General features: G+C 45.1%; 1 non-coding gene across 1 annotated transcript; it reads left to right on the top strand.

Moving 5' to 3' along the window:
• The first annotated feature begins 8,861 nt into the window (after positions 1 to 8,861).
• On the top strand, positions 8,862 to 8,935 carry trnan-guu (transfer RNA asparagine (anticodon GUU)). Its single transcript has one exon. It is a non-coding gene; the product is annotated as a tRNA-Asn (tRNA).
• Positions 8,936 to 15,847: the final 6,912 nt, after the last annotated feature.

A 15,847-nucleotide genomic window follows, 5' to 3' on the forward strand; every position in this document is an offset into this window, starting at 1 on the left:
CCAGCCTGTGAGGCCTCCTTAAGTGCAAGTGCTCCCAAGGGATTGTGGGATCCCTTGGGACTCCAGGGGATGAGCCCTCTGATGGTTAAACAAGGTATTTGCAGGTTTACATACATAACACTTGTTTGCATAAGTTCTATGCAAATTGAAAGGGCTCATTCGGTATTTAAACGTGGAATCTCTCGCAAATTGCCATGAACAACCCTGAAGTGAGAATCATACCCCTGGACCAACGAAACAACTGCTTGACAAGAATGGCGATAAAGTGTAACCATTACAAAACCATGTTATTGTGTGTGTCTATTCTTTGCAGCAGGAGCACACGAGACTGAATCAGTGACTTTGCTTTTTCGACCTGTCTTCTAAAGTGCCGCACGGTCCCACTCCGACAGTCAATGAGCTGTTGGGACGTTAGTGTATCCAGGCTGTGGGTGGCCACCCCGAGCGCAGCAGAGGGGTTTCTGCATTAGTTCTGGGTGGGGACAGTATTTCCCCTTCTCTCTTCCTCTTGTTCATATCCCTATACTTTTATTTCTCTATTTATTCCCCCTGTCTCAGTTTCTAGTGTTGAAAAGGGAACAAAAGATGAAATGGGTTTCATTGTAGAAATTAATTTCTCTCGCTCAAAGTTAGATGCACTACCGTTGCACCATGAGGCCTAGGCAGCTCGCCGTTGATATTCAGGTTCATATATAAATACATATAAATATATCTACATGTATCATAACTGTTCCCTGGTGGTCGAGGGGTTAAGATCCGGCGCACTAACCTGGAGCGATACTCGATCAATTTGTCAAATAAAAATAATTGAGGTCTGTGAGACGATTAGTAATTGCTGTAATCACCATGAATAACCCCATTACTTTCTGTTATGGACCGAGCTTACAGATTCTCTTGTTTCTCCTACCCGTTGCTGGACACGTGTTCCGGGTTTAATTTTGAGTTCGCTGATCGCGGGGAGACGGTAGGAGCCTCTGTGGCCCCACTGTGAGGATGTGGAAGTGAACACGGTGGCTGGGTGATCCGTGACATTTCTGTAAAGGGCAGCGGAGAAGGATTGAGAACTTTCAGTGTGGGACAGATGTTGTTTAAGGTGAACCAACACATTCCCGATCAGCACAGAGTGAGCTCACTGGTCAGCTCCCCTCTGTTGTGTCATGTTTGCCAGAGGTTTCCGTAGTGTAGTGGCTATCACGTTTGCTTTACACGTGAAAGCTCCCTGGTTCAATCCCGGGCGGAGTCATTATGTTTAAACTTGCTCTAGTGGAACAATCCGAAGTGAGTTTAGTCTCCTGGAAAATGCTGCCTGACCTGCTGAGATTTCCAGCAATTGCTGTTTTTATTTGCTATTTATTCTCCTGACAAAAGGGCTCCCTTATTCCTTCATTGCTCTTTATTCCACTTCAATAAATAGATTACTTTGAGTGAGAGAAATCGGATCCACCGGGGACCTTTCGCGTGTGAGGCCAACGTGATATCCGCTACACTGCAGCCCATCAAAGGGCGAGAAACCACTGAATATTAAGGATGAGCTCACAAATATCAGGGGCAGTGCAGTCTGGTCAACCTCAAACCCTCCTTTCTTATTCAGCAGAGGCATGAACGGGAGTCAAACACCACAAAGTTTAATTAAAGACAAAAATTCAAATAACACTTCCAAATCTTTTCACTGTAAAATTCTTGCACTTTATTTGAAATCCTACGATGTTGAATCTGAAAATGAGCACCGTGGGATTTTATCTTCACGACTGATTCTATTTTCTGTGCATGCTCGGATTAACCGGTGCTGTTAAATTTGACTAAAGTTGCCCCAGATTCCCGGTGTCATCAGCAATGAAGATTTTGAAACAATCCCCGACAAAAATTGTGTAAAATGGGATCTGGTTTAACAGTTAACATGCAAAACACAGAAGAAATGATTGAAGTGTCGACTGTCCCTCAGTCAGCATTTCTTTCATTGTGCAAAAGGTGACATTGGGTTAAGTATTGATGCTTTCCCGTGAAATAAAAACAAAAGTTCAACAAAAAAACGGACGGTGACTGGCAAGTGAGCGCTGCTTCTGACTCCGAGTAGGAATGTGCGGGGATTTTAAAGCCCTTATTTTGAGGAACGTTCATATCGATAAACATCTCATATTCGTTGTGTAGAGCTCGTGGTGCAACGGTAACACATCTCACTCGAGATGAGGACACTGCTATCGAAATCATGTCAGGGTTCCTGACCTTTGGTATAATTCCGGAATCAATATTTTCTTTACTGTGTCTTAATCACCAGACCCTTGCTCCAAGGTCTGCCTCACTGTTTCCTCGGTGTCAGGCAGAGATACGCCTGCTGCCCTCATTTATTTCATGTAACAGGACACAAAAGATCAACATCAACCTGCAGGTGGCCAAACACAGCAGCACCTAGTCAGGATGGCTGAGCGGTCAAAGGTGCTGTGTTTGGATTGCAATTGCATGTGGAGGAGTGGGTTAAAATCCAATGTCTGACACTTTCTGCTTTTAATCATTAAGCGAAACTCATTGTTTGACACCTCGACCAACTCTTCAAAAGTGGCATTCTGCAGTTCACCTGCTCGCTTAACATTTCCGTCTGACCTGGTGCTGAAAGTGGAGATGTTTCCGCAGTGTAGCGGTTAACACGTTCGCCTCACACGTGAAAGCTCACCGGGCGGGAATATTTTCTGGAGCTTTCTCCTCATGCATGCTCAGGGGCGAGTTTGTTCTCCTGAGAAAAGTCATGAGATGATAAACATGTAAGGATTCCGAGCCAGAGTAGGCCAATCGGCCCCTCGAGCCTGGTCCACCATTCAAGAAGATCCTGGCAGTTCGTCGACAGCAAGTTTCAACATCTGGGGCGGAGCCAACAGGCGCCTGGCTGCAATCAGCGATTAAAACCCGCATTTGGCAGAAGCCCCGCTCGATCAATTGGGAGAGCATGAAACTCTTAATCTTAGGGTCGCAGGTTCGAGCCCCGCTTTGGAGCTTTTTGTTAAATGTTATCCTGCATTCACCGGAAAACATCATTAATTAACCGATGATCTTCATTTGCATAATTAAAGAAATGCTAACTGAATGAGAGTCAATAATTTAATAATTTTGGACAAACAAGTGAAAGACACCTGGTGCTGGTGGGCAATTTTGTTGCCTTTGTCATTGATGCTTGATCTACAAGTCTAGTTATCAAATCGTGTGCTCAACCATCAGTTACCTGTTACACATCAGCGGAGGAGAAATCAGTTTGTTGTCTAATGCTGCCTTTGCCTGCACAATGTGTGCTGAGATTATCTGTGCAATATGCAATCAGCAGAATGAATAAAAGCAACGCTTTTTGAAATGCAGGCACTGCATGTTTTGCACTCAACAAAACTTTGCATTTTCTTTTCATGCCAAATATTTTGCATTAATGCATTGTAATGCCAACGCACTTTTTACCTGGCAATACTGAAGTACAAGCTGTGATGAACAGTGTGAAACAGAAACAGCTACTTGAGAACCCATAGCCTCGACGGTATCTGTGTGAATTGCTTTGCATCGATAATTAGCAGAGCGTAAAGAGGGGAAACTGACCGTGTGGATGAGAAAAGGCCGAGCCAAAGTGTAATGTTGGAGATGATCTTGTTTTTGAGAAATGTTTCAAAGAATTTGGCATCGTTGGTTCCATGGTGTAATGGTGAGCACTCTGGACATGAATCCAGCGATCTGAGTTTAAATCTCGGTGGAAACTGAATGCTTGCTGTCCCAGCTGCTAAAAATTTGGGACAAACAAGTGAGAGACACCTGGTGCTGGTGGGCAGTTTTGTTGCCTTTGTCATTGATGCTTGATCTACAAGTCAAGTTGTCAAACCCTGTGCTCTGTGTTAGCACAGTCCCGCATTGCTGAACTCTTTGCTTCAGCATGCAGTCTGAAGTTTGGATTAAATAACAGGAAGATTGAAGTTTGGATGGTAAAGAGACTGTTAGACAATGTGGTGCCTTCAGCCAGTGAGATGAGTAACTGGTCATTGTCTGGATGTTAAATATTTGAGTACCTTGTTAAGGTGGGAATAATGGAAACTCAGGACTAAACGATTTGGTGATGTCTGTATGTTCAGTATTTGAGTGCAACCTTGTTACTATTTAATGATATCTGCAGGTTAAACAAGCAATATTAAGTCTGTCTGTTAAAAGATTCAGAAAGCAGTTAGTCAGATTGTCTAAATGGAATGAATAAGAGTTCAAAGGCTTTTTCAGAGTAAAGATGAGACATTTATGGACTGTAGAGACACAGACACCAGAGACACTGGACATTCGGAAGGTGTGTGTCTCAGGCAGCCACGGAAATCGAAGCAAGCTGCCTTTGTGAAGTGTTCTCAGTAACTTTCATACCTGGTTTGTTTAGTATGAATGTTTAAATAAAAGACCCGATCCTGCCTTTACTACAACGGAGTGCGTGCGGGTAATTCGACGTTAAAAGCAACGAAGCGAAAAGAGCAAGACAGCCGTTTACAACATTTTGGTGACCCCGACATGATTTTTAGAAGTTCTTTGGCTTATTCGAAGTCCCCGACATGAAGCAGAAAGTTGGCTGAGTTGTTGGAAGAAGTGTTTCCCACACATCAGTTCGAGGGGTGAGCATTCTCTTAGTTGTCGTGATTAAAGGGATCTTCAGTTAGTAATGGGAGGCTCAGGGGATATTCCAGTTGAGCTCCAGCCATTTCTCAATGATTGGATTGAGTCGAAAGGGGGAACTTATCGGATACGACAGGAAACAATGACAGGAGGATGGAGAGAGACACGGCAGTCCTTCGTGGAGAGTGTCCAGTTAAAAAAGATAAAAGTGATAAAAAGAGAAAAGCGTTCGTGTTGCAGTGTCTCATGCTGGGGATTCAAACGTTAGGAGACGAGGCTGAGGCTCGAGATAGGGAAGTCTCAGAACTCAGAGTGCAGCTAACAGCAGTGAGTAAAGAAGTAGAGAATTGGTGATTTCAGGCACTCGGGGCAGCCAGGACTGTTCTGACACTAGATCAGCATCTTGCTGATGAACAGAAGTGTAAACAAGATTGAGAGAAAGGAATATCTAAGCTGCAGCAGGTGGTGGTATTAGGTTGCCCACGGAGACAGCAATTGATAAAGCTGGGTGGTATTCGGAGGATTCCCCGGGTCTGAGAGTTGAAAAGGGGATTAAGGGACAGGGAGAATGCCCACCGTTCCCATCCACAGCTCCGTTTTCTTCTCTGACTTCGGAGCCTCGAACCCGTGTGGTTCACGTGGCAACGTTAGGATCAGAGGCGGAGCAGTTAGATGCCTCTTCGGTTACTCAGACGCTTAACACCCCACAACATTACACACGACCTTCCGGTAATGTGGAGAGTGGGGGAAGCACGCTCGAGCGGACAAGGCGAGAGCAGGATCATGATTCCTCTACTCCCTATGGAGCTCGTGAAGGGAACACGACCTTAAGTGGTTTTGGGGATACATGGTATGAGCGAGGAGGGGTCAAGTTACAGGACATGAGAGCTATCCTGAGTGAGGTGGGACCAGCACCTCTTCAGGATCTTAATAAGTTTGCCCAGTGGTGGTGTAATATTCTGGGATGGTGGCAGTCTGGGAACATATCAGAGAAACCGAGGTTTCACATGGTTCTGTGAGCTTTAGGGAATCACCGGGGAAAGGTAGTAGGTTTTGAAACAACTTCCAGGTCTCATGCTTGGTAGAATAATAGCTGCAATCTTTGTTACTCACTCGGGCCACAGTTAATAAAGCGGCTTGCATTATTACCAGGGGAAGGACCCAGGAAAGCTGGGGAACGCATATTCCAGTTGTGTAAAAGTTTGGGAAGTAATTGGATTGATATCAGTCATTACGGGGATGGTACACATAGAGAGATCATTTTGACTCTCCTATCCCCGTCAGTAGTTCTGGAAGTAGATGCCTGGGGTGGGGACGAACGTTTTGATAAATGGTTGGCAAGGGTAGAAAGCTTGTATCAGGGAGCTGCAGTAATTTCAGTCATGGAAGTGAGACAGGGGTTACAGCGATGGAAGACAGAAGGGCCTGAGTGGATGAATCCCGCGAGGAGTCACATAAAAGGAGCAGGACCAGGTGTTGGCCGTCAGTTGATAGAGGACAGGGAGAGACTGGCTAAAGAATTAGAAAAGTTAAAAGAAAAGTTGAAGAATCAGGAAAGAGAAGCTGGAGACACAGACAGGAATGATACCTCGGTTTAGTTGCTGAGGTCGGGGGTAGATTCCGCAGGTGAGGGAGGATCCCTATAGGAATGCCGTGCCTCAACCACACATGTCGTTCCTTTAGGACCCTTACTTCAGGATAGGGGTGGCCATACCCTTATCGAGGCTTGTGTGGAAGGGCAGCGGGAAATGGACACAGGGTCTGCCGGACAAATGAAGGTGCTCCTGGAGGAAGGGGATTCCCCTCTTCAGAGACAGTTCCCCAACATCCCAGATACACGAGGAGCAGTTACTGAACAGTCAGAGATGAAAGCAGTGCGAGAAGCTTGTTCAGAAACATTTAAAGTGTCTGCAGGAATGGGCTGTCTCAGAACTGATGAGATGTTCAGTGAAAAGCTCAAATGTGGGAGTTACAAACATGATCTTGAAGGATGCGAAATAGAAGTTGGATCGTTGCAAATGTCGAGAGAGTGAATTACAGCAGTTCCGAAGGGTGAACTGAGAGAAGGACTGGGTCTCTCGACTGACTATTCAGCATTTCCGTCATCCTTTACTGTATGTTGTTACACTTCTCCCACAAAGCAGAGGAAATTGTTAAAACCTGTGCAGAGGGTAACAGCCTTAGTCGAAGAAACCGACTGTGAGTTTACATTTCTGAATGTAAACAGCATGGAATTCAGTTGGAAACATCAAAAATTGAAAATTTACTTTTCAGTAAAAATGGATATGGTGATCACAGACCAACGGACTTTAAAATGGCATCCTGAGAATCTGAATCTACAACAACCCTACTTTGACCCGAAGCGTGCTGCTATTTGGAAGAAGGAAATACAGAAATGGAATACAACATTTCAATAGCTACAGAGTTTGAATCAAGCAATCGTTGTGGACATTAACCATCACACTGCGGAAATCGAGAACGTTCACACAACTTTGGAGCAGATTGAACATGTAAGCTGGTGGGAGTCATTGTTGGGATGGAGCCTGAACGGCAACAGGTGTGATGAACACAATGATACACCCTGTCCTTATCCTGGTGCTGGTTGAGCTGATCGTGCTGGTCATTTTGATTTACTGCGGATGTCGTGTTGGAAAACAAGGACAACAACTGGACAATGCTGTTGAACGAGCTCGAGCCACCATGCAAATGTATGTTACCCAGATAAGACCTGTAGAGAGGCGAGGAGAAGAAGTGGGGGAATGTGGGAGCACAGTCCCGCATTGCTGAACTCTTTGCTTCAGCACGTGGTCTGAAGTTTGGATTAAAAAACAGGAAGATTGAAGTTTGGATGGAAAGAGACTGTTAGACAATGTGGTGCCTTCAGCCATTGAAATGAGTAACTGGTCATTGTCTGTATGTTAAATATTTGATTGTACCTTTGTTACTATTTAATGACATCTGTAGGTTAAACAAGTAATATTAAGTCTATATGTTAAACAATTCACAAAGCAGTTAGCCGTGATTGTCTAAATGCAAAGAAATAAGAGTATAACGATGAGACTCACACACGCAGAAAGCAGAGACACTGGACATTCGGAAGGTGTGTGTCTCAAGCAGCCACGGAAATCGAAGCAAGCTGCCTTTGTGAAGTGTTCTCAGTAACTTTCATACTTGGTTTGTTTGGTATGAATGTTTAAATAAAAGACCTGATCCTGCCTTTACTACAACTGAATGTGTGCGGGTAATTCGAGGTTAAAAGCAACGAAGCAAAAAGAGCAAGACAGCCGTTTACAACATTTTGTAACAGATAACTGATGGTTGAGAACACGATTTGATAACTAGACTTGTAGATCAAGCATCAATGACAAAGGCAACAAAACTGCCCACCAGCACCAGGTGTCTTTCACATGTTTGTCCCAAATTTGCAGCAGCTGGGACAACAAGGAATCAGGTTCCACCGAGATTTGAACTCAGATCCCAGAGTGCTCACCATTACACTATGGAACCAACCATGATAAAATATTTCAAACTTTTCTCAAAAACAACAAAATCATCTCCAACAGTACACTTTGGCTCGGCCTTTTCTCATCCACACCATCAGTTTCCTCTCTTTGCTATCTGCTAATTATCGATGCAGAACAATTCACACAGATGCCATCGAGGCTATGGTTTTACAAGTAGCTGTTTCTGTTTGACACTGTTCATCACAGCTTGTACTTCAGTCTTGCCAGGTAAAAAGTGCGTTGTCATTGCAATGTATGAATGTAAAATGCTTGGCATGGAAAGAAAATGCAAAGTTTTGTCGAGTTAGCTAGTAGGTGACGAGGGTTGGGGTTGATGTGCGTCGCTTTCAATCTTTGAAATTTCACCAAGCAAAGAAACGGTGAATTGAACTGTCCCTGTTAGCATTGTGTTCGCGTTAAATCACAGCAATATCCGCAGGCAGGAGCTGAAAAGGAATTAAAACCGAATACCGGCTTCGGGACAATCAGAATACTTCGTCACAGACAAGGCACCGGAAGGCTGGAAGGTAGATCACACCGGTTGTGGGAGAGCTGGTTGGTGGTGACATGGAAGTGTCTGCAGTGTGAGGGACCAGACTGCTTCCACACATCCACAATGAATGTCCCACCCTTTACTTGGGAAAAGTACAACTGAGAGTGGACACGTTCCATCCCGGTCAGAGCAATCTGAAGCTTTAACTGACTGACACCCTGGTTTGGGATGTCTTGCAGTGTGCAATTGTGTTAGTCTCTGTGGCGCAATGGGTTAGCGCGTTCGGCTGTTAACCGAAAGGTTGGTGGTTCGAGCCCACCCAGGGACGAAGCATTTAACTGTTTTTCCCCGTGGATTCGATGCTGCACGATTCCAGGTTGTCATTGTGCGTTTTGGCTGCGCGAATATATTCCACAAACATTGCCAGCTGTGCTGTTATCCAGTGAGTTCCCACTCCAATATTTTTATGAGCATTCAGTTTGAGTGTATACAGAACTGAACAGAGATATCAGAAAATTTAACAAGGTTGTGGGACATTGTTTTTTGTTAATATTGAACCACTAATATGAATAAATCCATTTCTTCAAATATTTAATGGAACATGTTTTCAAAATGTTTCCGCGCAGTTTTGAACCAGGGACATTTCGCGTGTGAGGTGAGTCTAATAACCACTACATTACGGAAACACTGCAGCAATGTTCGGAACATAACCAGAGCTTTAACGTACACAGCTGGCCTGTACTTCAGGACCTAGTTTTATGAGAATAGAGTGATGGTGCTATATTTAGGAAGGCTGTGAGTGTGGCAGGAATTGGTCTAGTGTTTCCCAGACTTTACACATAGGAACAGGAGGTGGCCATTTAGCAGCGAGTGGTTAGGATCTGGAATGCACGGCTTGAAAGGGTGGTGGAGGCAGACTCAATCTTATCTTTCAAACGGGAGCTGGATCAGTGTCTGAAGGAAAAACAATTGCAGGGAAAGGGCGTGGGAGTGGGATTCGCTGAGAGTCGGCACGGGCTCGCCGGGCCGAATGGCCTTCCGTGCTGTAACCATTCCATGATTCTATAAGTTAGTGGTACATTTCATAGTGTGGGTGGAAGCAGAACATTGCAAAGGGACATGGATTGAGTCGGCAAAACTAGAGGCATCTGATTCAGGAGATTCGGGGGGCGCGGAAATTCGGGAGTTTAATGAATTTGAAAGGAACATTTTTGTTTTGTGCAGTTACGGTCAGAGAAATGTTTGTGAAAAGAATTTTTTGAACAGAGGAATGCAGCATTTAATCATCTGCCTTAACACTTCTTCGTGGGTGTCGGGGTCACATTTCTTTTCGAGGTTATTCTTCTCAAAAAGGAGTTTGATGTCATCCTTCAGACTAGGGGGATCAAGGGCTATGGTGAGAAAGCAGGAATGGGGTATTGAAGTTGCATGTTCAGCCATGAACTCATTGAATGGCGGTGCAGGCTCAAAGGGCCGAATGGCCTACCCCTGCATCTATTTTCTATGTTTTCTATGTTTCTTGAATTTATATTTCCTTTGGTGTTTCACAATAACCAGACCTTTGCTCTAAAGTCTTTCTCACTGTTTGCCCAGTCTCCTGTTGATGTTACCAGCAATGAACATTTTGAACACACTGTGCAAATTGGGACATGCTTTAACAGTTAACGTGGGGCTCGAAGCCCCAAATTCGAGATTAAGATTCTCATGCTCGACCGATTGATCTCACGGGGCTTCTACAAATAGACGTTTTTGTCGTTGATTGCAGCCAGGCGCCTGTTGGCTCCGCCCCAGATGTATAAACTTGCTGTCAAGGAACTGCCAGGATCTTCTTGAATGGTGGACCAGGCTCGAGGGGCCTAATGGCCTACTCCGGCCCCTAATCCTTACATGTTTATGACCTTCTGACCTTTCACAGGATAACAAACTCGCCCCTGAGCATGCATGAGGAGATAGCTCCAGAAAATATTCCCACCCGGTGAGCTTTCGCGTGTGAGGTGAACGTGTTAACCACTATACAGCGGAAACATCTCCACTTTCAGCACCCGGTCAGACGGAAATGTTAAGCGAGCAGGTGAACTGCTGAATCCCACTTTGAAGGAGTTGATCGTGGTGTCCAACAATGAGTTTCACTTAATGATTACAAATAAGAAATGTCAGATTTAAACACAGACCTCGAGAGAAGACTGCAACCTGAACACAGCACCTGAGACCGCTCGGCCATCCTGACTATTTAATGCTGTATGTGGCCATCTGCAGGTTGATTTTGAACTTTTGTATCCTGTCACATGAAATAAATGAGGGCAGCAGGCGTATCTCTGTCTGACACCGGGGAAACAGTGAGACAAACCTTGGAGCAAGGGTCTGGTAATTGCCAAACACCAAAGAATATATTAATTGTGGAAGAACAATATCTAAAAGTACAGTAACCCTGATGTGATTTAAACACGCTACCTTCGGAACTGAAATCAGTCACGCTACCATTGCGCCACGAGGTCTACGTCATAAGACTCAGATGTTCGTCGATATGAAGGTGTCACAATACAAGGAGCTTTAAAATCTCCGCCTATTCCCACCTGGTGTCAGAAGCAGCGCTCACCTCCCAGTCACTGTATGTTTTTTTCTTAAACTTTTGTGTTGCTTTCACGGGAAAGCATCATTAATTAACCCCTCACCTTCTTTTGCACAATGAAAGAAATGCTAACTGAGGGACAGTCGATACTTCAATCATTTGTCCTGTGCTTTGGGGAGCGGGCAGGGAAGTGGACCTGAGTCCATGATCGGATCAGCCATGAACGTATTAAATGTCGGAGCAGGCTCGAGGGGCGTATGGCCGACTCCTGCTCCTATTTCTTATGTTCTTATGTTATTCTGCATGTTGACCCATTTTACACACTGTATTCTAGGATCTGGTTCAAAATCTTCATTGCCGATGACATCAGGAATCTGGGGCAACTTTTGTCAAATTTAACAGCACCGGTTATTCCGACCATGCACAGAAAATAGAATCAGTAGTGAAGGTAAAAGCCCATGGTGCTCATTTTCAGATTCAACGCAGTAGGATTTCAAATAAAGTTTAAGAATTTTACAGTGAAAAGATTTGGAAGTGTTATTGTATTTGTGTCTTTAATTAAACATTGTGGCGTCTGACTCCCGTTCATGCCTCTGCTGAATAAGAAAGGAGGGTCTGACGTTGACCAGACTGCACTGCCCCTGATATTTGTGAGCTCATCCTTTATATTCAGTGGTTTCTCGCCCTTTGATGGGCTGCAGTGTAACGGATATCACGTTGGCGTCACACACGAAACTTCCCCGGTGAATCCGTTTTCTCTCACTGAAAGTTATCTATTTATTGAAGTGAAATAAAGAGCACTTTAGGAATAAGGGATCACTTTTGCCAGGAGAATAAATAGCAAATAAAAACAGCAAATGCTGGAAATCTCAGCAGGTCAGGCAGCATTTGCCAGGAGACGAAACTCGCCTATGATTGTTCCTCTATAGTAAGTTTAAACATAATGCTCCTTCCCGGGACCGAACCTCATACCTTTAATGTGTAATGCAAACGTGATAAGCACACGTGATAACCACTACACGACAGAAACCTCTGGCACAGCTGGCACAACAAAGAGGAGCTGACCAGTGAGCTCCCTCTGTGCTGATCAGGAATGTGTTGGCTCACCTGAAACAACTTCTGTCCCACACTGAAAGTTCTCAATCCTTTTCCTCCACTGCCCTTCACAGAAATGTCACGGATCACCCAGCCACCGTGTTCAATTCCACATCCTCACAGTGGGGCCACAGAGGCTCCTACCATCTCCCCGCGATCACCGAACTCGCCCAGTTTACTAAATTAAACCCGGAATACGTGCCCGGCAAAGGGCAGGAGAAGCCAGATAGTCTGTAAGCTCGGTCTATCACAGAAAGTATTGGTATTCATGGTGACGACAGCAATTATTAATCGTCTCACAAACCTCAATTATTTTTATGCGATGAATTTATCGACAATTGAAACCAGGTTAATGCGCCGGATCTTAACCCTCGACCACCAGGGAAGAGTTATGATACATGTAGATATATTTATATATATTCTTATTTGAACCTGAATATCAACGGCTAGCTACCTAGACCTCATGGTGCAATGGAAGTGTATCGAACTTTGAGTGAGAGAAATTGTTCCACAGTGACACTCATTTCATCTTTTGTTCCCTTTGAAACACTAGAGACTGAGACAGGGGGAATAAATAGAGAAATAAAGCACAGGGATATATACAAGAGGAAGAGAGAAGGGGAAAGATACTGTCCCCACCCAGAACTAATGCAGAAACCCTTCTGCTGCGCTCGGGGTGGCCACCCACAGCCTGGATACACTAACGGGAGAACACCAGCGGCAGGTCGGGGCCATAAAAGGAACGGCGAGCGGCCCTGGGAGCAGCTTGGAGGTCCCTGGAGACTACTCCAGGGTGCAGCGCGAGCTGGTGCAGGAGGGCGGCGGCAGCGAAGAGTGACATCATCAAGGTCCAGGTCGGTGATTGGAGCGTGGGCAGGTACAGCAGGAGCGGTGAGATCGGGGCGAAGGAGCGGCGAGAGACTGTGGAGGGATGTGATCAGGGCCCAGGGGAGGCATGAGTTCGTGGCCAGTGGCCCAGGGTTAGCACGGGCCAGCCCACACTGCGATATGTGTGCACATGGTCCGTGCAGCAGAACTGGTCTCCAGTCGACCTGCTTAACCCTTGCCACTGGACCAAGACCTCGCTCTGTCAAGCCCGTGTGATGGCTGCCACACGTTTAAAAAAATCCACGCACAGGGATCTTCCACCCTTCGGGATGTAGTTCGGGTCCTTCATTAAAACACCTGTGAACTCATCCTTTTTCGGCGTGGAAGCCAGTCATCCTCGTTTCGTGGGACCGCCTATGATGATGATGATGATGGATACATTAACGTCCCAACAGCTCATTGACTGCAGGAGTGGGACCGTGCAGCGCTTCAGAAAACATGTCGAAAATGCAAAGTCACTGATTCCGTCTCATGTGCTCCTCCGATCAAGAATAACAACACACACTAAAAATGCTTCAATAATGGTTACACTTTATCTCGTGCAGCCTCTACAGTCTAAAGACACCACAACGGTAGTGCGAATACATTCTTCCCATCAAAGTTCTATTTGTGCTACTTTGTTGTGGCAACTCTTGATTGCATTCATCAAAATATCCCTTGAGATATCGGGTAAAACACATGCTTTTCCTTTGGCAATGCTTTTAATAATCTGAGAAGATTTGACTGGAGGTTTATTAACAGATAGCACTTCGTAAGGCCTTTATCTCCATACTTTCTAAGCAGTTGGCTCGTTGGTCTAGTTGTATGATTCTAACTTTGGGGTTGTTACTTGAAATTTGCGAGCGATCCCGGGCGAGCCCTTTTTTTGCCGTGAATTTTGAATTTGCATCGAACTTTTGCAAAGAAGGACTTGCATTTCTGCAGCGTCTGTCAGGAGCTCATAACGCCCCAAAGCGCTTTACAGCCGTTGAGTTACCTTTGAAATGTTGTCACGTGAGGAAAGATGTGCCCAAATCACCCCACACGCACCTCAACTCTTTGTGAAGGAGTTCATAGAATCAAAGAGGTTTACAGCACGGAAGAAGGCCAATTCAGCCCATCGTGTCCACGCCGGCCAACAAGAGGCTATCCAGCCTAATCCCACTTTCCAGCTCTAGGTCCATAACCCTGCAGGTTACAGCACTTCAGATCACATCCAAGCACTTGTTAAACGTGGTGAGTGTTTCTGCCTCTACCACCCTTTCAGGCAGTGAGTTCCAGACCCCCACAACCCTCTGCGTGCAGAAATAAATAGGTGCAGGCGAAGGTCATTCGGCCCTTCGAGCCGCACCACCACGGAGAATGAAACAGTTAATTCAGAGACCATGGTCCAGAACTTAAAGAAGGGTAACTTTGAAGGTATGAGGCGTGAATTGGCTAGGATAGATTGGCGAATGATACTTGAGGGGTTGACAGTGGATGGGCAATGGCAGACATTTAGAGACCGCATGGATGAACTGCAACAATTGTACATCCCTGTCTGGTGTAAAAATAAAAAAGGGAAGGTTGCTCAACCGTGGCTATCAACGGAAATCAGGGATAGTATTAAAGCCAAGGAAGTGGCATACAAATTGGCCAGAAATAGCAGCGAACCCGGGGACTGGGAGACATTTGGAACTTAGCAAAGGAGGACAAAGGGTTTGATTAGGGCAGGAAAAATAGAGTACGAGAGGAAGCTTGCAGGGAACATTAAAATGGACTGCAACAGCTTCTATAGATATGTAAAGAAAAAAAGGTTAGTAAAGACAAACGTAGGTCCCCTGCAGTCAGAATCAAGGGAAGTCATAACTGGGAACAAAGAAATGGCAGACCAATTGAACAAGTACTTTGGTTCGGTATTCATTAAGGAGGACACAAACAATCTTCCGGATATAAAAGTGGTCAGAGGTTCTAGTAAGAAGGAGGAACTGAGGGAAATCCTTATTAGTCGGGAAATTGTGTTGGGGAAACTGATGGGATTGAAGGCCGATATATCCCCAGGCCTGAAGATCTGCATCCCAGAGTACTTAAGGAGGTGGCCTTGGAAATAGCGGATGTATTGACAGTCATTTTCCAACACTCCATAGATTCTGGATCAGTTCCTATGGAGTGGAGGATAGCCAATGTAACCCCACTTTTTAAAAAAGGAGGGAAAGAGAAAGCAGGGAATTATAGACCGGTCAGCCTGACATCAGTAGTGATGAAATTGATGGAATCCATTATTAAGGATGTCATCGTCGCGCATTTGGAAAGAGGTGACATGATAGGTCCAAGTCAGCATGGATTTGTGAAAGGGAAATCATGTTTGACAAATCTTCTGGAATTTGTTGAGGATGTTTCCAGTCGAGTGGACAAGGGAGAACCAGTTGATGTGGTGTATTTGGACTTTCAGAAGGCTTTCGAAAAGGTCCCACACAAGAGATTAGTGTGCAAAGTTAATGCACATGGGATTGGGGGTAGTGTGCTGACGTGGATTGAAAATTAGTTGGCAGACAGGGAGCAAAGAGTAGGAGTAAATGGTTACTTTTCAGAATGGCAGGCAGTGACGAGTGGGGTACCGCAAGGGCCCTCGCTGTTTACATTGTACATTAATGATTTAGACAAGGGGACTAAATGTAGTGTCTCCAAATTTGCAGATGACATTAAGTTGGGTGGCAGTGTGAGCTGCGA

Source organism: Pristiophorus japonicus, unplaced genomic scaffold (assembly GCF_044704955.1).
Source record: "Pristiophorus japonicus isolate sPriJap1 unplaced genomic scaffold, sPriJap1.hap1 HAP1_SCAFFOLD_528, whole genome shotgun sequence".
Taxonomy (NCBI): Eukaryota; Metazoa; Chordata; class Chondrichthyes; family Pristiophoridae; genus Pristiophorus; species Pristiophorus japonicus.